The sequence below is a fragment of the Vulpes vulpes genome, chromosome 7 (assembly GCF_048418805.1).
Source record: "Vulpes vulpes isolate BD-2025 chromosome 7, VulVul3, whole genome shotgun sequence".
Classification (NCBI taxonomy): Eukaryota; Metazoa; Chordata; class Mammalia; order Carnivora; family Canidae; genus Vulpes; species Vulpes vulpes.
In genome coordinates, this window is record NC_132786.1 from 95,954,678 (window position 1) to 95,978,142 (window position 23,465).

The 23,465-nt window shown below is 35.4% G+C and overlaps 1 protein-coding gene across 1 annotated transcript in view; it reads right to left on the bottom strand.

The window, feature by feature from the left end:
• CRPPA (CDP-L-ribitol pyrophosphorylase A) overlaps positions 1 to 23,465 on the bottom strand; it is a 294,464-nt gene that overhangs the window by 162,843 nt on the left and 108,156 nt on the right. The window lies entirely within an intron of this gene.

The window sequence follows — 23,465 nt, forward strand, 5'->3', positions numbered from 1 at the left end:
TTCAAATTTGTTAGACCTCTCTGACATGATCTGATTCAAAAATAGAAGCCATATGACATAAAAATGTTCATCTTTGTTAAGCCTTGATGCACACCCAAAAAAATATGCTGTCCTCCTCTACAGTAGACAATCTAAGACACTAAGAAATAGCTATACTGCTGCCAATTAAAAAGACATAGCATGTTATCATGTCAGAAAATTTTTAAAGGCCTAATTTTAAACAAGAAACCTCAATCAAGTTAGTTTATCATTTAACCCAGGAGCTTCTTACATGGACAGATCTATATTATTTGGTGTACATAAACATTAATACAGTGATAGTTTATCATTTTTCTAAGCCAATCTGGGGACAATAGACCCATTAAAACATTAACAATATCACCAATTAACAATATCACCAACTCTTAGTACTACCTCCTTCCCTCTTATCAAGAATATTATACGGTGCTGGAGCTGTATGTTCTATTAGTACCAATCTTCACTATGACCCTTCATAATTTTCTGAACCCATATAATAGATTCCAGAAATGTGAGTTCACAGAAAGGAATTCTTTTCATGATTACTCTTGCTGAGGATTCATTAATTTTATTAACATTTTCAAAGAAAACCTTTGATTTTTTTGTATGTTTATTTTCTAGTTCTTGGATTTCTACTACCCAATATTTTCTTCCTTCTACTATCTTTGGATTTAGTTTGCTATTTTCTTGAAAAAGATGCTCATATTGTTTAGTTCCAGCTTTTCCTTTATTCTTATATTTAAATTTTCCCTTAATTCACCTTAGCTTTATTTCAAACATTGTGATTTTTTTCATTAGTTTAAATTATTTTCAGTTTAGGGGACTTCATTCACTTTTATTGTAAACATTTTGTAATTTCTACTATAATTTCTCAGTTATTTCTCATGAAGTTCTTATGGATTACATAAGCATTTTTTGGCTTGCTGTACAATAAATTACCATAAATTTAGCAAACACCTACTAACTAGTTCCAAACTCTGTATGTCAGCAAGAAAAACATGTATGGACATGATAAAGCAAAGGAAACAATATGTAAACAATGGGTGAACTAATGTATCTAGGTTTAAGACAGATGGAAGTGTACTATTCTTTCATCTTTTGTTTCAAAGGACACTAAACATTTATTTATTTTTTTTTTAAATTAATTTTTATTGGTGTTCAATTTACCAACATACAGAAAAACACCCAGTGCTCATCCCGTCAAGTGTCCACCTCAGTGCCCGACACCCATTCCCCTCCAACACCCGCCCTCCTCCCCCCTTCCACCACCCCTAGTTCGTTTCCCCGAGTTTGGAGTCTTTATGTTCTGTCTCCCTTCCTGATATTTCCCAACATTTCTTCTCCCTTCCTTTATATTCCCTTTCACTATTATTTATATTCCCCAAATGAATGAGAACATACACTGCTTGTCCTTCTCCAATTGACTTATTTCACTCAGCATAATACCCTCCAGTTCCATCCACGTTGAAGCAAATGGTGGGTATTTGTCGTTTCTAATCGCTGAGTAATATTCCATTGTATACATAAACCACATCTTCTTTATCCATTCATCTTTCAATGGACACCGAGGCTCCTTCCACAGTTTGGCTATTGTGGCCATTGCTGATAGAAACATCGGGGTGCAGGTGTCCCGACGTTTCGTTGCATCTGAATCTTTGGGGTAAATCCCCAACAGTGCAATTGCTGGGTCGTAGGGCAGGTCTATTTTTAACTCTTTGAGGAACCTCCACACAGTTTTCCAGAGTGGCTGCACCAGTTCACATTCCCACCAACAGTGTAAGAGGGTTCCCTTTTCTCCGCATCCTCTCCAACATTTGTTGTTTCCTGCCTTGTTAATTTTCCCCATTCTCACTGGTGTGAGGTGGTATCTCATTGTGGTTTTGATTTGTATTTCCCTGATGGCAAGTGATGCAGAGCATTTTCTCATGTGCATGTTGGCCATGTCCATGTCTTCCTCTGTGAGATTTCTCTTCATGTCTTTTGCCCATTTCATGATTGGATTGTTTGTTTCTTTGCTGTTGAGTTTAATAAGTTCTTTATAGATTTTGGAAACTAGCCCTTTATCTGATATATCATTTGCAAATATCCTCTCCCATTCTGTAGGTTGTCTTTTAGTTTTGTTGACTGTATCCTTTGCTGTGCAAAAGCTTCTTATCTTGATGAAGTCCCAATAGTTCATTTTTGCTTTTGTTTCTTTTGCCTTTGTGGATGTATCTTGCAAGAAGTTACTGTGGCCGAGTTCAAAAAGGGTGTTGCCTGTGTTCTCCTCTAGGATTTTGATGGACTCTTGTCTCACATTTAGATCTCTCATCCATTTTGAGTTTATCTTTGTGTATGGTGAAAGAGAGTGGTCCAGTTTCATTCTTCTGCATGTGGATGACCAATTTTCCCAACACCATTTATTGAAGAGACTGTCTTTCTTCCAATGGATAGTCTTTCCTCCTTTATCGAATATTAGATGACCATACATTTCAGGGTCCACTTCTGGGTTCTCTATTCTGTTCCATTGATCTATGTGTCTATTTTTGTGCCAGTACCACACTGTCTTGATGACCACAGCTTTGTAGTACAACCTGAAATCTGGCATTGTGATGCCCCCAGCTATGGTTTTCTTTTTTAAAATTCCCCTGGCTATTCGGGGTCTTTTCTGATTCCACACAAATCTTAAAATAATTTGTTCTAACTCTCTGAAGAAAGTCCATGGTATTTTGATAGGGATTGCATTAAATGCAAAGGACACTAAACATTTAGTACACTAAAATAAATATTCTACTCCCTAACACAAATAAGGTACAATTAAAAAAACATGAATGTGTGTGTGTGCGTGTGTATAAACATATATATAGTTTATATAGCATAAAGTAGGAGGTCTTCCAAGTTATTTTTTAAACAATATTTTAAATATTGGAGGTGGTGAATGTGTTAATCTTACTGTGGTAATCACTTTACAATATATATATATATCAAATCATTACAGTTCATACCCTAAACCTGCATGTTATATGTAAATTATACCTTAATGAAGCTGGATAAAAAATAAATTCACCTCTCTATTCAGTGATGATCAACTGAAAAAACATAAAAGTCTATATTGAAGGCAATTTAACAATAAAGAAGGTCAATCTTTTATCATGGTGATTTCTATTCTGTCTGCCAATGTCTTTAATACCCAGTTATTTATACTCCACAATAGTCCAATGTCCACGCCACTATGTCCTTTACCCTAATAATATAAAATCCCCCACCTGTCCAGTGTCATTCACAGTCTACACCAGGTTGAATCTTCATCAGTTCCCCAATTCAATGGTTCTCAACGCCAGTTGCCCAAAGTCAACTGAGGTTTTGTTTTGCTTTTATATGTTTCCAATAAATACTCTTGAAACCCACCCATCAAGATTCTTGCCCTTTTTGAAGCTCCAAAAGTGATTGAGATATTCAGTCACACTGAAAACCTTTGTTTATTCATTGCATTGATTTTCTGTAATGCGAGGCGTATAAAAGTCTTCTCTTTAAAAAGAAACATGTTGATTGCCATGTTGATTAATCCCCCCAAAATGGTGTGACTCTTTTCGAGTATCATTCTTTTGGAGTAATTCTGCAATTTAATCTCCATACTATAGCAATTGGAGGGTGCTGAGAAAAAAGCATGGTTAGTCAATTGCCTTTGAGATTTCTAATGTCCAACTATTTTTAAAAACCCAAATTCACTCAATTCTTACTCTGTTCTGCATGGCTCACTGGAGTTCAGTTTAACCATTTCTTGCCCAATTTTACAAAGGCAATATAAGAAAAGACATGCAATGTTCATCAATTACAGAAAAAGGCAAGTCCTGGACATTTAATGATGTTTATTAAATTACTGAGCCCCAGGATGCCTGGGTGGCTTATTTTTTTTTCAAGATTTTATTTATTTATTCATGAGAGACACAGAGAGAAAGAGAGGCAGAGACACAGGCAGAGGGAGAAGCAGGCTCCATGCAGGGAGCCAGACGTGGGACTCGATCCAGGGTCTCCAGGATCACGCCCTGGACTGAAGGTGGTGCTAAACTGCTGAGCCACTGGGGCTGCCCCTGGGTGGCTTATGGGTTGAACAAGTGTCTTTGGCTCGAGTTCCACAGAGAGCCTGCTTCTCCCTCTATGTCTTTGTCTCTGTGTCTCTCATGAGTAAATAAAATCTTAATAAAAACTTACTGAGCCCCATGCAATTTTTTTTAATGTTACAGGAATCCAATTCAATATCCAAAAAATTCCATAAGTAGTATATTCATACTTTAACAATATTTTACATGTGTGAACCATACAGAGACTAAAAATCAATTTTTTAAAAGATTTTATTCATTTATTCATGAGAGACACAGAGAGAGAGAGAGGCAGAGACACAGGCAGAAGGAGAAGCAGGCTCCATGCAAGGAGCCCGATGTGGGTCTCAATCCTGGGACTCCAGGATCAAGCCCTCGGCCAAAGGCAGGCACCAAACCACTGAGCCACACAGGGATCCCCTGAAAATCAATTTACGTAGAGCCAAACTATCTACACCGAATTTATAAATATAAAAGAAATGAAGGAAACATGGAATAAAAGAGCCACCATTGAGATTTTGATGAGGGTTAATTAATATACCTGAAGTTATATATAATGCCTGCTACAAGTAAATCCCAAGTGTTCACATAATAATTGCTGCTATGATTACATGAATTCAACAAAAATACAAATTAAAATTCTTTTTATCTACTCAAGATATGACCCATCTCTAACTTCAAATACTCCCTGTGGTCTTAATTATTTCAGAATTTGTTAAAAAGGGTTGGGGGAGGGGCAGCACCTGGGTGGCTCAAGAGTTAAGCATCAGATTCTTGGTTTTGGCTCAGGTCATAATCTGAGAGTCCCAGAATCAAGCCCTAAATCTGCGGGCCCCCTGCTCTCAGTAGGGAATCTGCTTCTCCTTCTCCCTCTCCCCCACCCACCCTGGCTCATGCTCTCATTCTCAAATAAATAAAATCTTTAAAAAAATCTCAATTTGTCCCACTAACCCTTTTCAAATTTCAAAGTTTCACACAAAATGCAGTAATTACATAAAAGAGTGAAGTACACATCTTGAGGAACAGTCCTGTTTTCTTCCCTGAATTTCTTTGAAACTAAAATGGATACCTTCTGATTGTTCATATATTAATTTATCCATTACATCTGGGTTGAAGCATCTCATGTGATTTCTACTAATAATCCCCAAATATACAGTGACATAACTGGGAATGTTAATGTACTTAAGACCTTCACCAACAGAAGACAACAGAAATGCCTATACTTGTGCCATGAAGGTGGAAACCCCAAATGGGAAAGAATGTAGCTAGAGAAGCAGGGTTCAAATAAATTGAACCACAATTCTACACTTATACTAGTATCCCACAACACAGAAAAAAAATCTAATATTTAAAAATCATTTTTTATGAAGCACAAAACTTTCCAAATATGATGAATATTTATTATTTCTCAAAGCAAAGAATTTAACAACTTCCTTCAGGTTAATAATGAAATCGACAGAAACAAAAGCCTTTAGAATTATTAATCTGTTGTTCTCTAATTATTAATAAAGCACTTCTTAGAAATGTTGTGTTAAAACACAACAATAGCATGGGGGAGGACCATAAAGTCATTTTTCTTCCCGGAATCCTAAAAACTCTACCACAAGAATCCAGTTGTTCTCTCCCCAAAAGAGACCATAAAGATAAATTAGAAAAACACTGGAGTTAAATTTAGATAATACCTGAACCTGTCAACTTTATTACTAATATTAACTTCTTAGTTTTAGTTGTCACATTTTTTTATACAGTATCTTTTTTCAATCTTCCTAAGAGGATGATTATCACATATGAAGTATTTTAATATCTGAACCTGTAGGGTACACTCCCCACCCCCCCAAAAAATAACTTCTTTAACACATATTCTCTGATTTATACTGAATAACTATTTACATATAGCATCTAGGTGTCACACAGATTAACGCGACTTAATAGAAAATTCTAATGGAACATGACCTTTAGTCTACAGATTAGTATTAAAAAGCTGTAAGCATTAATTAATAAGCCCAAGTTTTTCAGTTAATATCTCATCCCCATGTATGGGAATTTTTCAAGAGTCAGAGTATGTATATAATTGCCAGCAGTAATTATGCCAAAAATAATGTACAATTTGATTTTACTTTATTGGCTAGGCTGATTAATTTTATATGTCAACTTGACTGAGCAATGGGGTGGTTCAGATAATTAGTCAAACTTAATTTGGGTGTTTCTGTGAGGGTATTTTTAGATGTGGTTTGCATTTAAATTGGTAAACTAAGTAAAACCGATTTCCCCACCTAATGTGGATGGGCATCATGTAATCAACTGAAGACCCGAATAGAACAAAAGTTTGACAGGCCAGGAGTGAGAGAGGAACCTCCTGCTTAATGGTCTTCGAACCAAAACATTGGCTTTTCCTGGTTCTACAGCAGCTTGCCAGCTTTAGAGCTTAAACTGTGACACTGGCTTTGTAGATTTTGGACTTGCCAACCTTCATAATCCATAACCACATGAGCCAATTCGTGTGTGTGTGTGTGTGTGTTATGTTTGTTCTACTTTGGAGAACCCTGACAAAATACATTAACAAGTAAGCTTAAGACATCTTCAACAGATAACTAATTATTTCCAAGTCTTCATTACAGAATTCCTACATCCTTTTGTCCTATAAAAGGCAATAAATGAACACCCACACCTTGGGCAACACATCTTACTCTTCAGCCAAATTATACCACCTACATTTCTCTAGATGTATCTTGATCTTTGGACTAATGTACGTGTTCCCCCTACCTGCAATGCCATTTCATGTCCTTGTCTAATTCTCCAAAAAGGTCTATCTGAAGCTTTATCTGCTTTAATGGCTATAGGCTAGTATTTTAGATGGATTTGGTAGGGGGATGGGAGCAGAAGGAGGGGGGGGGGAAGAATAGGGAGATAACAAACTAGGGAGACTTTCTAGAAATCACAATATCCTCATATCTCCAAACGCATAATTCTGATACTTAAAGTTATCTCTCTGAAACACATATAAGCACACAGTCAGGATTTTCCCCATACCCAGGTATGAATCGCTATATTACTGAATCTTAGTGGTCCAAAGGAAAGGCCCTCCAGTGTCAAGTTTCAGAAATGAAAATTTACACATACCTTGGCTCTAATAAACCTATCCACAAAGCTGATGCTCAGGTAGTACACAGCAACAGAGTCATGGGAATCCTTATAGGCAGGAATCATTTTGGTAGTCAGTGTATTTATTCTGATTAATCTGTACTCATGCCATCATAAGCAGTTTTTTGTTTTCTTTTTTTCTTTTTTTTTTTTTTTATTTATTCACGAGAGACACAGAGAGAGAGGCAGAGACACAGGCAGAGGGAGAAGCAGGCTCCATGCAGGGAGCCTGACGTGGAACTCGATCCCGGGACTCCAGGATCATGCCCTGGGCTGAAGGCAGGCACTAAACCACTGAGCCATCCAAGTATGAGGGTATTTTTAGATGTGGTTTGCATTTAAACAGGTAAATTAAGTAAAACTGATTTCCCTATCTAATGTGGATGGGCATCACGTAAACTACTATCCTAAGTAGGTTTAATATTGGTTTTGCCTTTCACCACAGTGGAGATTTTTAATACATTATGTCTCTTAATAATCATAACAAGTAGGAATTATTCTCCCCATTTTATAGATTGGGCAACTTGCTGGCTTTATATAGCTTCAAAGTCACAGAGCCATGAAATTGTAAACTCTAGCTTTCAAACTTAAATCTATGTAAAGTTAGTATCCTAAAGGGTAATTTCTCCCTTTCAAATTATTCTGCATTTTTATTTTACTTTTATTAAAATTTTTACTTTGTATTTTATCATTTACTAGTTTTTCTCTCACACAAATCATTAACTCCTAAACTCAGTAAACTAGAATTTACTCACTTACTCACCAAACCCCCGGGTTTTAACACAGGGCACAAACAAGAAATTATTGAACACTTATCAGTTTCCAGGCTTTGTGCTAGGATCATGACTAAGACAAATTGTTATGGGCTGAATTTTGTCCCCACTAAAGTATGGGAATTCTAGCACTGAATATCCTCAGAATGTGACTTTATTTGGAGATACGGACTTTCAGAGGTAAAATGAGGTTAAAATGAAGACAATTAGAGCAGTCCCCCTAAGCTGAAATGACTGGTGTATTTATAAGAAGGCAAATAAAACTAATAAAAGAAAAATGATCAAAGTCAAATCATATGGGGGCACTTGGGTGGCTAACTGGTTGAGCGTCTGCTCTGGGCATGATCCCAGGGTCCTGGGATCAGGTCCTGCATTGGGCTCCCCAAAGGAAGCCTGCTTCTCCCTCTGCCTATATCTTTGCCTCTCTCTCCAAGTCTCTCATGAATAAAAATCTTTAGAAAAAAAAGTCAAACCCTAAGTAAAACTTTTATAAAAAAATAAAGAACAGGAACACACTTCTAAAATTAATGAATGCATGACAGACAGACGTGCCTACCAAACCAGTTAAAATTATAATCTACTATTTCACAAGCCAAAAACCATTAATGTAATGAAACCAAACATAAAAAAACTATGTGATTTAGAATTTCAAAAACTCATAAATTAGGTGGTGGCAGTTAGGAATTTAAAAGACTATTTCTGAAATGAGAACTATACAGATATGAGACAGGTACAAAATTTTTAAAAAGACGGGATAAAGATTCAATATAAGAGGACAAATATTGAACTTTGGTAAAGATGATCCAACAAACATAATAGGAATCCATGAAGAAGAAAATACTGAAATTTTTATTTATATACACACACATTCAAGCTTGTCACGGATATAAGTACCTCCAAATATTTACCAATAAAAACCAGTAAAGTTATTAGACTTAAAAATCATTACTGTAGTCATCTAGATGAAAAATATGGAGATCATAAAGGTAATGAGTTAATCATCAGAATTTATTCAATAAAAATACCATAGTTATTCAAGGAAAAAAATTACAAGCTGAGATTTTATATTCAGCAATTGACTTTCAAGTATAAAGCACACAGTTATCAATGTGAATGAAGAAGATGATTTTCCTATATTTCCTAAGGAATGTACTAGAGCTCAAGTCCTCAGACAACCAAAAACAAGAGAGAGAGAGAGAGAGAGAGAGAGAGAGATGGAATGACTGAGGGACAACATAAAACAATTACTTCAGAACCATAACTAAATAAGGTCTGAAATTAATGAACACAGTATATAAAGGTTGCATAATCTGAAAATATAGAGTATAGACAAGAAAATGCAGTAAGAGTGAATGGAATATGTAAAAAAATGCAATTCTTTCAAAAATAGTCTTGGTTGATAGTATCGATACTTTGAGACCTAGAGAGTATGCAGTTGAATACAATATCTGAATTACTGTAGAATATTCTAATTCTGTTAATTCCTCTATCTTTGAGAACTCTATGGGGTGGAAGATACAATATTGAATTGGAATTATCAGTATAAATCTATGAGGCATTTCACCTTCATGTAAACACACAACAAAAATACTTAAAGTTTATAGGACGACACAATGCATTCAGTTGAATACTGAACAAGGAAAATGAGCATTTACCTTTCTATGTAAGCTGTACGATGGGTAAACTGTAGATGAGCAGTGTTTATGAAAGTGCCTCAACTAATGTATGAAAACCAATTAAGCAAATTAAAATATCACGATTTTGCAAACACTTGCCATAAATTAATAAATCTAGGCACTGAGTATCAATGGTTGCTATCAGAAAACACCAGACATTTGGTGTCTCCTAATTAAAAGCTCACACCACCTCTTTTCTTACCAGAGATGAAACTAAATCTGAGTAAGCTTCTAGAGCCAGCTGTCACTTTGTAGAAGACAGAAAAATACACAGAAATATGCATAATTGCACCAAGCAAGAATATACACTCATCAAAATTCAAAATAGGGAAAAAGCTACAGATCAAATAGGTTGGGTTCAGCAAGAGATAAATTACAACCAAAATAAAAGGATGGGGAACCTGTAGGGTGAGATTTAAAAAGCCATTAAAAAAAAAAACCCACCAAAATCACAACTAAACCATAGCATCTAGAAATGTAAATCTGAGTGATAAAGTTCAGAAGAAATGAGGAAATTCCTGTAAAATCTTGGTAGCTACTACTTTTGAGGATGGAACAGGTTGTAACTACATAAAAGTGTAAGAAAAAGCCTCTGCTTCGAGTGGCAAAATTCTATTCTTAATCTGGGTGATGTTACACAGATATGCACATTACTCTTCAAGCTACAGATCTGGTTTGGATTTCTGTTATTTGTGGTTTGACAGCAAAACGTTTTAAATAGTAGAAAAAAATATACGCAAGTACACTAGTCCTTTTATCCATACTTCTATTCATTCAGAAAGTATCTTTATATAAGATCAAGGGACAAGATAAAGGTCTTGAGTATATCACATAAGGATACCTAACAAACTGTTAAAACAATGTGTCAGCTTTTAAACATTTAAATTAAAAGAAAAGCCAGGAGTGGCTGGCTGGTTCGGTGGGTAGAGCATCTGACTCTTGATCTCAGGGTCTTGTGTTCAAGCCCCCCACTGGGTGTGAAGCCTACTTTAAAAACCAAAAATAATAAATTTTTAAAAAACAGCAAATTAAGAAAAAAAACTTTTAAAAGCATCAAGTAACGAGAGTATAATTTTTACTCACAAGGTATTAAGCATTAAAAATTCAGGTTACCATAGGGAATCCTTTAAATTCTAGTTCATGAAAGCAGTGTAATGAATAAATAAAAGGTATTAGCACCCTTTCAGTAAAAGCAATTGAGCCACAGAGTGACTCAAATACTGGATGATCTCTCACTCAGTAACTGACAAATATTATGTATAATATCATAATTAAACATACATTCTAACCAAAATCTTATGATGCAGGCAAAATTATCATGTCTTCCTTACATATGAAGATTTAAATGATTTGCCTTGGATTAATTCAGCTAGTAAACTCAAGAGCCAAATTCAAACCAGGCAATCTGGTCTAGAATCGAAACCATCAAACATTCCACATGCTGATAGAACCTATAAGGAAGATAGGTAATTTCCTAATTTAGGAGTTTTCCCACTTTTTTTTTTTAAATTGAGGCCACACATGTCAAATGGTAGTCTCACACATTCATGGAATATACAGGATGCTCTGCAGTTTCTAACAAGCCCTTCTTTTCCAAATGCTAAGGCATAAGAGGTTGTAATAGAAAACAACATTAGAGCAGGGAAAATATGAAGTCTTCTTTCACTGCTTTTAATTAAGTAGCTAGCAAACTTCCAACACTTACTTTATTTCATTAATTAAAATTTCCATGTTTCCTCTATATAACATCCCTGAAATAGAAACAGCATCTTAGAACTGCTACCCTTAGGGTCATATGAAGATATACTGATCTCGACCTTTCTCTGCATTGGTATGCAGTAAAATTACTGTTGTGTCACTACCCTAATTATAACTTCATTGGAACTTTCTCAGCTCTATAATCTATTCTGTTATTAAGACCATTTGGTATTTTTTTTTCATTTTGATGCATTTTTTTCAGTTCTAGAAATTCCATTTGGCATTTCTTTATATTTTCTATGCCTTTCTTGATACTTTCCATCTTTCAAGAGCTTTACTTATTTGTACTATTTTCATAATAAGGACTTTAAAGTATTTGTCAGATAATTCCAACATCAGTATCATCTCAACAGAAGTATCCAACTGGTTATCTTTCCCCATTTAAGTCTCTACTTTCATGGTTCTTTGTATGCCCACTGATCATGGATTATATCCTGGATATCTAGGTAATATCCTTTCTCACCATGGTCTCTCCTGTACACTCCAATTCTCTAGTGCATCCCTTTTCAGCACTTCTATCAGAGAGCTGTGACTTTATCCCACTTTGGCACGCTGCCCACAACTATACCCGCCAATATGCAAAGTTAAGCAAAAAGAAGAGAGCAACAACAACAGTTCTCAAGCCACAGCAACCCTGATGCAGAGCAATGTTCAGTTCTCTCAGAATTGTATAAACCTCCGGGCATCCACTATTGCCACTGTGAGTACAACACGGCCACATGATTGCTTGAGGGGTCAATCATTAGAGTAGGGACCAAAAAAAAAAAAAGAAAGAAAAAGAAAAGATATCTTTACTCTCTGAACATTAGGAGATCCCTTCTTGCCCTTCTAGCCAGAGTTTGGGGGCTTCTCTTGGAGCTCCGCTTATTCCAGTGCCCACCTGTAGCTTTGGCTGTACTATATCCAAGTCAGGTAGTATCATAGGAATAAAATGGCAAAATACACTGCCAATTAGGTAGACTTAAAAGCTGAGTATTATTCATTAATCTACCTTCTACTACTTTACTTATAACCTCAAATAGTTCTCCTTTTTACTCTGTTCAGGTTTTATAGTTTCCTTCAGTGGGAGAAACAGGTGGAATATTCTTGTTCCACCTTACCCAGAACCAGAACCCTAGGTCTTTTTACAGAAGAACAATTATAATAAAACCCTATACCTTAATATAGAACTCAAAGTATATATTCTGAGTTAAGAGAAATGTGAAGGAAATGCAATTTTTCAAGTCTAATGACTCACCAGGATATTTACAAACTGTATTATTGCTTTAAGCATAAAAGTTGCATTTGGAGTTTTTGTTGTTTTATATTCTACCTACATCAGAGTCAAGTATAACTGGCTGGCTTTTGTCTTATCAAGTCTTACTTGGCTTAATTGCTTAATAACTCACTGTGACCTTAAAAGTTTTTTTAATATGACAGATTAACTCCCCTATGCTTTAATTAGCATCTCACCAATGATAAAAGAAATCACAAAATTAAAGTGAACTCTACTTTCTCTAATCTTCACCCAAATATTTAACTTTCCAATTTACATTTTTTTACAGTAAGATTCCAAGGAAACCAAACTGCTATTAAATCATATTGCAATCAAAAAAAAATCATATTGCAATCTTCCTGTTCTGACTAATGAAGGTTTGACGCAAATGTTCTTACAGATTCACGTAAGATACAGTCACAGTATTACTTTCAAGACACTGAAGAACAAAAACTATTATGTACAAAGAAGTTATGGTATTAATGTGAAAATGTGGAAAATGAAGACTCACAGTGAAAAGCCAGATACATCAAAAATTGCAGCTTCTATGTAAATCTTAGCTGTCACAGTGCATTGTCCAAAAAGCATGGTTAATGACATAAATGGTGCCATCACTGGGTGTTTAACAAGAAAAACCTGATGAAGACATACCACAGATGCAGAACATTGTCCAGTTACAGATGTAGAAAACCTGATTTAAAATTTCTCATTCTTTCAATTTGATTAAAAATATTAATATATTACACTTAAAATACCATAACATTAAGTGTAAATATTAAAGGATCACGAAAATATTAAGGCATTAATTTCTTCATACGCATAAAATATATTATCACAATGAGTCTTCCTAATTCTCAATAACACTGAATCAATTTTATTCACGTCCTTTTACTTTATTGCTTTCCTTCAAAGCCAATTTACAAGTATACTTAGCTACTTTCAATGTATAAGCACAAATGATTCAAATGCTTGTCTACTGGTTTAATTTTCTAAAACACGGTATGAAACATAAAAAAAAGCAAGTATATGGAGATTTATAGCTTACCTGTTAAAAAATGCTTAACAATAAAAGAGCTGGCTTTATCAGTTACGTTGAAAAAAATTATTTTCAGAATAAATTATAAGTTTCTGAATCAACAAATGTTGTATGTGAGAAATCAAAATCAACTAATTTAACAAATGGAAACATTACATAATGACTGAGAATACATGAATTTTTATGTGAACTTTATTTTTAACTACTATTAACTAAAGTCATGTAAAAATTAAAATGATTTTCTGTTTTTACTATTTTGTTTTTCCATCTTTACATAAACATGGTGACAAAAGGCACCATGGGGCTTTTTTTTTTTTTAATAACACAAGCTTACTTGGGTTTGTACAATTATAACCAAGAAAGAATAAACCCTATTTTTAAATAGTCTTTATCTACAAAATTAAATATATTAAAAGATTTGATGAAGGATGATGGTAGAAAATAAATGCAATCACTTAAAATTCCATAGGGTGTTTTCTATGAAAATTTTAGAATATTGCTCCTTCTGCCAAGATAAGGTCTGTCAGCATATTAAATTAAGTTTTGGTTGGGACTGTATATAATATGTAAATCTCGATAAAATATGTTACTGATGGCATCTGTTACTGCCCTAATGGTTTGGATACACCTGAGCAAGCAGAGGAGGCTTAGGTGGGCTCAACCAGCTGGCATGTCAAAAGTATAATACCTCTTTGTTAAGTAGCTATTTATAAACTTGTCCTGTAACGTCAGTGTCTTGTTGAGCTTATTAATCATGCTACTCTCTAGAAAAGTTTATGTTTTAAATTTCACTCACAGAAGCCTTAAGGGTTAAATAATAAAGTACAATGACCAAATCCACCTCTACTTCAGAAAAAGGAGTAGTAAAATGTTGTTTTATAACCCAAAAGGCTTAAAGCCTGGAGTTTAGTTTTGTTTTAAAATTATATTTATTCATTCATGAGAGACACACAGAGAAGCAGAGACACTGGCAGAGGGAGAAGCAGGCTCCATGCAGGGAGCTCGATGTGGGACTCAATCCCGGAATCAGGATCAAGCCCTGAGCCTAAGGCAGATTCTCAACTGCTGAGCCATCCAGGTGTCCCTAAAAAGCCTGGAGTTTAAAGAACACTGCCTCTCTGGGAAGTGCTCTGAGTACCTAACTTCCCTACTATGTGCCCCAGCCCTGAGGGCACTGAGCTACTCTCAGAGAGAAGGCAAGCCAACAATCCATTGACAGCTTAGGAACAGCAACTTGAACAGCTGGGGCACACAGGAGGGAGGTTAGGTACTCATCTCAGAGCACTTCCCAGAGAGGCAGTGTTCAGTGACAGACCCCTCCAGGAACAAAGGAACTTTCAGGCAGCATCTCCGTCATCTCCACCCACCACCACCCCATCCTGGTCACTCAGTACAGGGCTACCTGCAGAAACTAGCATAGCACCTACCCCTAACTTGCTTATGCCAAACTCTAACCCAGTGCTCCAGGAGACCTACCCTTCCCAGTCTCACTTGCCTCAATCCTAGCACAGTGGGACCCCTCCGCTGAAGACAAACCTAATCCATGCTCAGACCCCATCTCCCAACTTGGGAGTTTTGTAGAGCCTTGGTTCTGGAAGTGGTAGTGACAGATCTCATCACAAGCTGACCAGAGCACACCTACGTAAAACACACCACATTCAGGCCAGGGACCAACCCTGCCCACAGCAAAGAGAGCCTCTGCAGATGACTGGCTTGAAAGATAAAGGAGCCAGGACAAAACAGTGGAGTGAACATAATACACACTGGAGACATTCCTAAAACACCAGGCCCTGGGGGACAGGGAACATTGCACTTAAGTGCACTCCAGGACCTCTTCTTCATAAAGTCATTATCCTCAAGAACAGGAGCTACAGCTGAATTCCCTAACACAGAGAAACAGGCATAGAGACTTAGACAAAATGAGAAGACATAAAAATTTCTCCCAAATGAAAGAACAAAGTAAGGCCATGGCCAGAGTTCTAAAGGCAATAGGTATGTCACGTCCTTGGTGGAGTATTTAAAGAAGGATCATAAGGATTCTCACTAGACTTGAAAAAACCAGTGGAAAACTTAAGTGAGACACTTCACAAACAGATAACAAGGGGACACCTGGGTGGCTCAATGGTTGAGCATCTGCCTTCAGCTCAGGTCACATTCCCAGAGTCCTGGAATCAAGTCCCACATCAGGCTCCCCACGGAGAAGCCTGCTTCTCGCTCTGCCTATGGCTCTGCCTATGGCTCTGCCTATGGCTCTGCCTGTGTGTGTGTGTGTGTGTCTCATGAATAAGTAAAATCTTTTTTTTTTTAAAGGGATAAGGAGTAACAGAGATAAAAGATTCAATACATGAAATGAACAAATTAATGAACCAGAAGACAGTAATGGAAAGTAATCAAGCTGAACAAAACAGGGAAAAAGAATTTTGTAATATAAGAATAGACTTAAAGAACTCAGTGACTCCATCAAATATAATAACATCTATATTACAGGAGTCTAAGAAGAAAAAGAGAGAGAACAAGGGGCAGAAAAATTATTTGAGGAAATAACAACTAAAAACTTCCTTAGTCTGAAGAAGGTAACAGATATCCAGATGCAGGATGTACAGATAACCCCCAACAAAATGAACAAAAGCAGATGCATACCAAGACATATTGTAATGAAATTGGCAAAAGAGAATGATAAAGAAAAAAATTAAAATCAGCAGGACAAAAGACAGTAACATACAAGGGAAAAGCGATAGGCGTATTAGGGAATTTTTCTGCAGAAACTTTAAAGTTGAGAAGGTACTGGAATGATATATTGAGAAAAATCTGTAGCCAAGAATACTCTATCCAGCAAGGCTATCATTCAGAGTAGAAAAAAAATAAATAAATAAAGACAAACTAAATAACCTCATCACTAAACCAATCCTGCAAGAAATTTTAAAGGGGGCTCTGTGAAAGGAGAGGAGAGACCAAAAGTGACAGTATGAAGGTAGAAAACATGAAGGCAGTAAAAATGACTATTTCTATAAAAAGAAACTCAGTCAAGAAGTTCTCAAAATACAGGGATGTAAAATATGGTAACATGTACATAAACATGGGAAGGAAAGGAGCAAAGAATGGGTTCAAAATTAAGCAACCACTAACTTAACATAGACTGCTATATGCAAGAGAGGTTACATACAAGCCTAATGGTAATTATATCAAAAACCACTAATAAATATGCAAATACAGTGAAATAAATTCAAATATATCATTAAAGAAAATAAACATACCATGAAAGACAAGAAAGGAACAGAGAAAATCTTGAGAAACAACCACAAAACACAAGTAATAAAATAAAAATGAATACATGTCTATCAGTAATTAATTTGAATATATATGGACCAAATGCTCCAATCAAAAGACAGAGTGACAAAATGGATTAAAACATATTCCAAACATTGCATCCTAAAACAGCAGAATATGCATTCAAGTACACATGGAACGTTTTCCAGAACAGATCATATACTAGGCCACAAAACAAGCCTTGACAAATTCAAGAAGATTTAAGTCATACCATGCATCTTTTCTGACCACAACACTAGGAAACTAGAAGTTAACCACAAGAGAAAAACCAGGGAAGACCACAATACATGGAGGTTAAATAACATGCTGCTAAACAATGAATGGGTCAACAGAGAAATAAAAGAAGAAATTAAAAAGTACATGGCAACAAATGAAAATGAAAACACAATGGTCCAAAACCTTTGGGATGCGGAACCAGTTATAAGAGTGAAGTATATAGCAATACAAGCCTACTTCCAGAAGCAAGAAAAACCTCAAAAAGCCTAACGTTACATCTAAAGAAGCTAGAAAAAGAATAACAAAACCTAATGCCAGCAGAAGGAAAGAAATAATAAAATTTAGAGAAGAACTAAATGATATAGAAAATTTGAAAATTTTTAAAAAATAGAAGAGATCAATAAAACCAAGAGCTGTTTCTTTGAAAGAAATCAATGAAATTGGTAATTCTCTAGCCAGACTTATCAAGAAAAAAAGACTCAATATCACAAATGAGCAAAGAAATAGCAACGAACACCACAGAAATATGAATAATTACAAGAGAATATTATGAAAACCTATATGCCAACAAATTAGATGGCCAGGAAGAAATAGATACATTTCTGGAAACATACAAGCTACCAAAACTGAAAAAAGAAGAAATAGAAAATTTAAACAGACTGATAACCAGCAAAGAAATTCAATCAGTATTGAAAAAAAAAAAAAAAACTCCCAAGAAATAAAGGTTCAGAACCAGATGGCTTCCCAGGCAAACTCTACCGAATATTTAAAGAAAAGTTAATATCTATTCTTATTAAACCATCTGAATAGATAGAAAACGAAAGAAAACTTCCTAATTCATTCTATGAGGCCAGCATATTCTTGACACAAAAACCAGATGAAGAAACCACTTAAAAAGGGAACTACAGACCAATATCCCTGCTGAACATAGAAACAAAAATCCTCAAGAAAATGCTAGCAAATAATCCAATACTTTAAAAATATCATTCACTATGATGAAGTGGTATTTATTTCTGGGTTGTAATGGTGGTTTAATATCCATAAATCAATAAATGTGATACATCACATCAATAGGAGAAAGGATAAGAACCTTGTCATCATTTCAATAGATGCAGAAAAAGCATAAAAAATAGGCTTAGAGGGAACATACCTCAACATAATAAAGCCACTTATGAAAGAAAAACTCACACCCAACATCATCCTTTGATGGTGAAAAACCAAGCTTTACCCCCAACATTGGGAATAAGACAAGGCTGTCCACTCTCATGACTTTTATTCAACATGGTACCAGAAATCCTAGCCTCAGCAATCAAACAAAAAGAAAGAAATGGAATTAAACCAGTAATGAAGTAGAACTTTCACTATTTGCAGATGACATGATACAACTATATATACAGAAAACCCTAAAAACTCCCCCCAAAAAACTGCTAGAACTGATAAATGAATTCAGTAAAGTTGAAGTATACAAAAATCAATGCACAAACCTCTGCTGCGTTTCTATACACCAATAATGGAACAGCAGAAAGAGAAATTTAAAACAAAATCCAATTTATAATTCCTCCCAAAATAATAAGATACATAGGAAATAAACCTAGCTAAAGAGGTAAAAGACCTGTATTCTGAAAACTTTAAAACACAGATGAAAGAAAATCAAGATGACACAAATGGAAAGACATTTCATGTTCATGGGTTGGAAGAGCAAATATTGTTAAAATGTCTACCTTACCCAAAGCAATGTACATATTTAATGCAATTCCTATCAAAATACCAGCAGTGTTTTTCACAGAACTGGAACAGACAAATCTCAAATTTGTATGGAGCTGCAAAAGACCCTAAATAGCCAAAGCAATCTTGAAAAAGAAAAGCAAAGATGGAGGTATCACAATTCCAAACTTCAAGTTATATTACAAACTTGTAGTAATCAAAAAAGTTTGGTCCTGGCACAAAAAGAGACACATACTTCAATAGAAAGAAATGGAAAACCCAGAAATAAAGCTTTGACTATATGTTCAATTAATCTCCAATAAAGCAGGAAAGAATATTCAAGGGGGAAAAGACAGTTTCTTCAAAAATGATGGTTGGGAAAACTGGACATCAATGTGCACAAGAATGAAACTAAACCACTTTCTTACACCATACACAAAAAAATACATTCAAAACAGATCAAAGACATAAATATAAGACCTAAAACCATAAAAATCCTAGAAAAGAACACAGGCACTAACCTCTCTGACATCAACTATAACAACTTTTCCCTGGACATATTTTCCTGAGAGGCAAGGAAACAAAAACAAAAATAAACTATTGGGACTTCATGAAAATAAAAAGCTTTTCACAGTGAAGAAAACCATCAAACCAAACAAAAAGTCTACCTATGGAATGGGAGAAGGTATTTGCAAAATGACATATCTGATAAATGGTTACTATTCCAAATATATAAAGAACTTATAAAACAACCAAAAAACAAATAATACAATTTAAAAATGGGCAAAAGACATGAACGTACATTTCTGCAAAGACAACATTCAGGTGGCCAACAGACACATGAAAAAATGTTCAATATTGCTCATTATCGAGGAAATGAAAACCAAAACTATAATGAGGTATCATCTCACATCTGCCAGAATGGCTAAAATCAACAGCACAAGAAATACCAAGTATTGGCAAGGATGTGGAGAAAAGGGAACCCCACTTGCCCTGTTGAGGGGAATGCAAACTGGTACAGCCACTCTGGGAAACAGTATGGAGGTTCTTTAAAAGTTAAAAATAGAACTTTCCTATGATTCAGCAATGGCATTAGTGGGTATTTATACAAAGAGTCCAAAAACACTAATCCAAAGATACATGCACACCCATGTTTACCGCAGCATTATCCTCAATTGCCAAACTAGGGAAACAGCCCAAGGGTCTGTCCATTGATGAATGCATAAAGATGTGGTATATACACAATGGAATATTATTTGGCCATAAAAAAATGAAATCTTGCCATTTGCAAGGACAAGAATGGAGCTAGAGGGTATAATGCTAATCAAAACAAGACAGAGAAAGACAAATATGATATGATTTCACTCATATGTAGAATTTAAGAACCAAAACAAATGAACAAAGGCAGAAAAAAAAAAAAGAGACAAACCAAGAAACAGACTTTTAATTAAAAAGAACTGTGGTTATGTGATTATTAGAGGGGAGGGGGTGGGGGATGGGTGAAATAGGTGATGGGGATTAAGGGGTGCACTTGCCATGATGAGCACCAGATTACATATGAAGTATACAATCACTATAATGGACACTTGAAACCAATATTATACTGTAAGTTTGCTGGAATTTTAATAAAAACTTAAAAAAAAACAAAGCTTTGTTTAACCTCATAGTAAATTTGTGATTAACTGTACCTTTTTCTTTTCTTTTTTAAAGATTTTATTTGTTTATTCATGAGAGACACAGAAAGAGAGAGGCAGAAACACAGGCAGAAGGAGAAGCAGGCTCCATGCAGGGAGCCTGATGTGGGACTCGATTCCAGGTCTCCAGGATCATGCCCTGGGCTGAAGGGGGCGCTAAACTGCTGAGCCACCTGGGCTGCCCAACTGTACCTTTTTCAATGCAGACAACTGTGTCAACAAATATAAGACTACTTTATATACACATTTCCTAGTATCAAATACTTGACTGTAGATGGAAATCCATTTAAGTATACTGATCCTAGAATAAATTAAGCTTCAAAATAAGACATCTAAAAACACAAAAATAGAAGTCAGAGTTTTATACTTGCTGGAAACCACAATTTTGGGATTTTAGTCAAACGCTTGCCTAAAGTTAGTTACATCAAAATCTTCATAATCAACAAAGATATGGACTCAAACATTAAGATACACCAAAACACACTTGCTATTCCAGTGACAAGTAAACTTGCGAGAACAAAATGCACTTGCAAGACATGACATTCATCAAGGAAATGCTTTATAGAGCCTGGAAATATATAAACGAGACATTACTTTCATGAAAATATAATTTATTGAACAGCAATAATTGGCATTCAAGTGAAAAAGCAGCACAGAAATGACGGCTTACAGAATACTAACACTCAGATCACAAGATGAAAAAAAGCTTCATCCCGGAAAAGGAAAAACTGCTATTTCTAGTTAAGTATTCAACCACCAAAATTAACATATACCAAAACTAAACAGTAACTAAACCATCATTGTGAAATCATGACTCGGAGCTTTAATTTTTACTCATTCTCTGGGCATGTCTAGAAACCTGCTATCTCAATATTCTGTTTTTCTCACACTCTCTGGAACTCTCTAGAAGATGATACTGTGTGTTTAGCACAGCACTGCAAGAGAACATGTCCAGTCGCAACTGTGTGCTACTCTTCATCGGGCCAGCTGAAGATGCAGTTTTAAACCAACAGAATCAGAACTGGGTAGGCTGAATTTTATAAACTATTTGCTGTACTGAATAAAAGAGCACTAATGAATCTAGTATCCACTACAGCAGTCAACTTGAGCAGCTCATGACTCAGAGATGCCAAGTGGCCATGCCCGTGCCCCAGAGTGAAGTCAGACTTTAAGAGACCTAGGCTTAAATTGTGCATCTTGCTCTTACTGTATGACCAAGAGAAAAGTAATGAATCTAAACCAGAGTTTACCCACCTTCAAAATGGAAGTGGTATTATGTCTGTTACAATATTACAGTAAAAAAAAAAAAAGTAGGTAACATACTTAAAAACAACTGGCTTGAGTGCCATGTGCTCAAATCCTGGTTTTGAACTTTGACAAAAGTGTATACGCCCAATTTCATATCATCTTTGAGAAAAATATATATATATACATTTGTTATATTATGAACTTTGACAAAAGTGTATATGCCCAATTTCATATCATCTTTGAGAAAAATATATATAAATACATACGTTATATATATATAATGTATATATAATGTAGGGACAGATACACTGGATCTCAGTATTCATCTATTAGAAGTAGAAAAAGTAGTATGACAGGAGAAAAGAGTCACCTATTCCATAATTTCAATTTTTCAATTCTATGGGGAAAAAATGCAGCTGTACCCTTTAACATATGACTCTATTCAATTAAATTCACTGTTAGAGATGAGATAAAAAAACAAAACAAAACAAAAAAAAACCCCGAGACATATCCTCTCACCTTCACTGAATCAATCTAAAAGAGGTTCACACCAAGTTATGGGCAATGCTGAAATCCAATGTCTTTCAATAGAAAATTCAGTAATTGTTTTCATATATAAACTTGGTAGTAAACATCAGACCTAAAGTTGGACTAGAAGGCTCCATACTCTTTATGATTTCTTTTAAAGATTTTATTTATTCATGACAGACACAGAGAGAGAGAGAGGCAGAGACACAGGCAGAGGGAGAAGCAGGCTCCATGCAGGGAGCCCAATGTGGGACCCGATCCCGGGTCTCCAGGATCACACCCCAGGCTAAAGGCAGCACTAAACCGCTGGGCCACCGGGGCTGCCCAATAGTCTTTTTATTCTTATACTGAATGTAACCATTCATGCTTTATCATTTTCATTATGTTGCAAGGTCCTTAATCCCACTAGTGCGTGACTTAATACATTATCTACTGCATTAACTTCTGAAAATATAAATACTCCAAATTTGAAAACACATGTAGTTCAAGGATATCAGAGAAGGCAATATGAACAATCTCTGCTTAAGGAAAAAAGATAATAGCTGTATAAAGAGGTAAACTTCCAAAGACAGAAACTTGTAGTTAAGAATGTATTTTCTATCCTTCTTAAATCAATAATTGCTTAGAACCCTTGATTATCCTATTACATGGACACGGTGACATGACCTACATCCTTAAGTAGTTGGAGAAACACAAGATGACATACACAAAATGCCTTAAACTTTCTTACACAAACTGAGTACCCAGTAAAATACTGTGTTGTAGTAGTGCCTAGAAAGATACTTTGAACATTCACTAGAGACAGGCAAATAGGTGAATTTGTAACTCAGATCATCTGCTATATATCTTATTTTATTTTGCAATTTTATTTTTTAAAAATCCAAGGGTATTCATTTGCCTATGCCCAGCATTATTTCTCCTATCAGGCCTCAGAGAGAGTATTAGTGCAAATCGTAAAGGCAGGTAGCAATCCCAGGTAAGCAAAAAGCATCTGGGCTGATGAACACAGTAA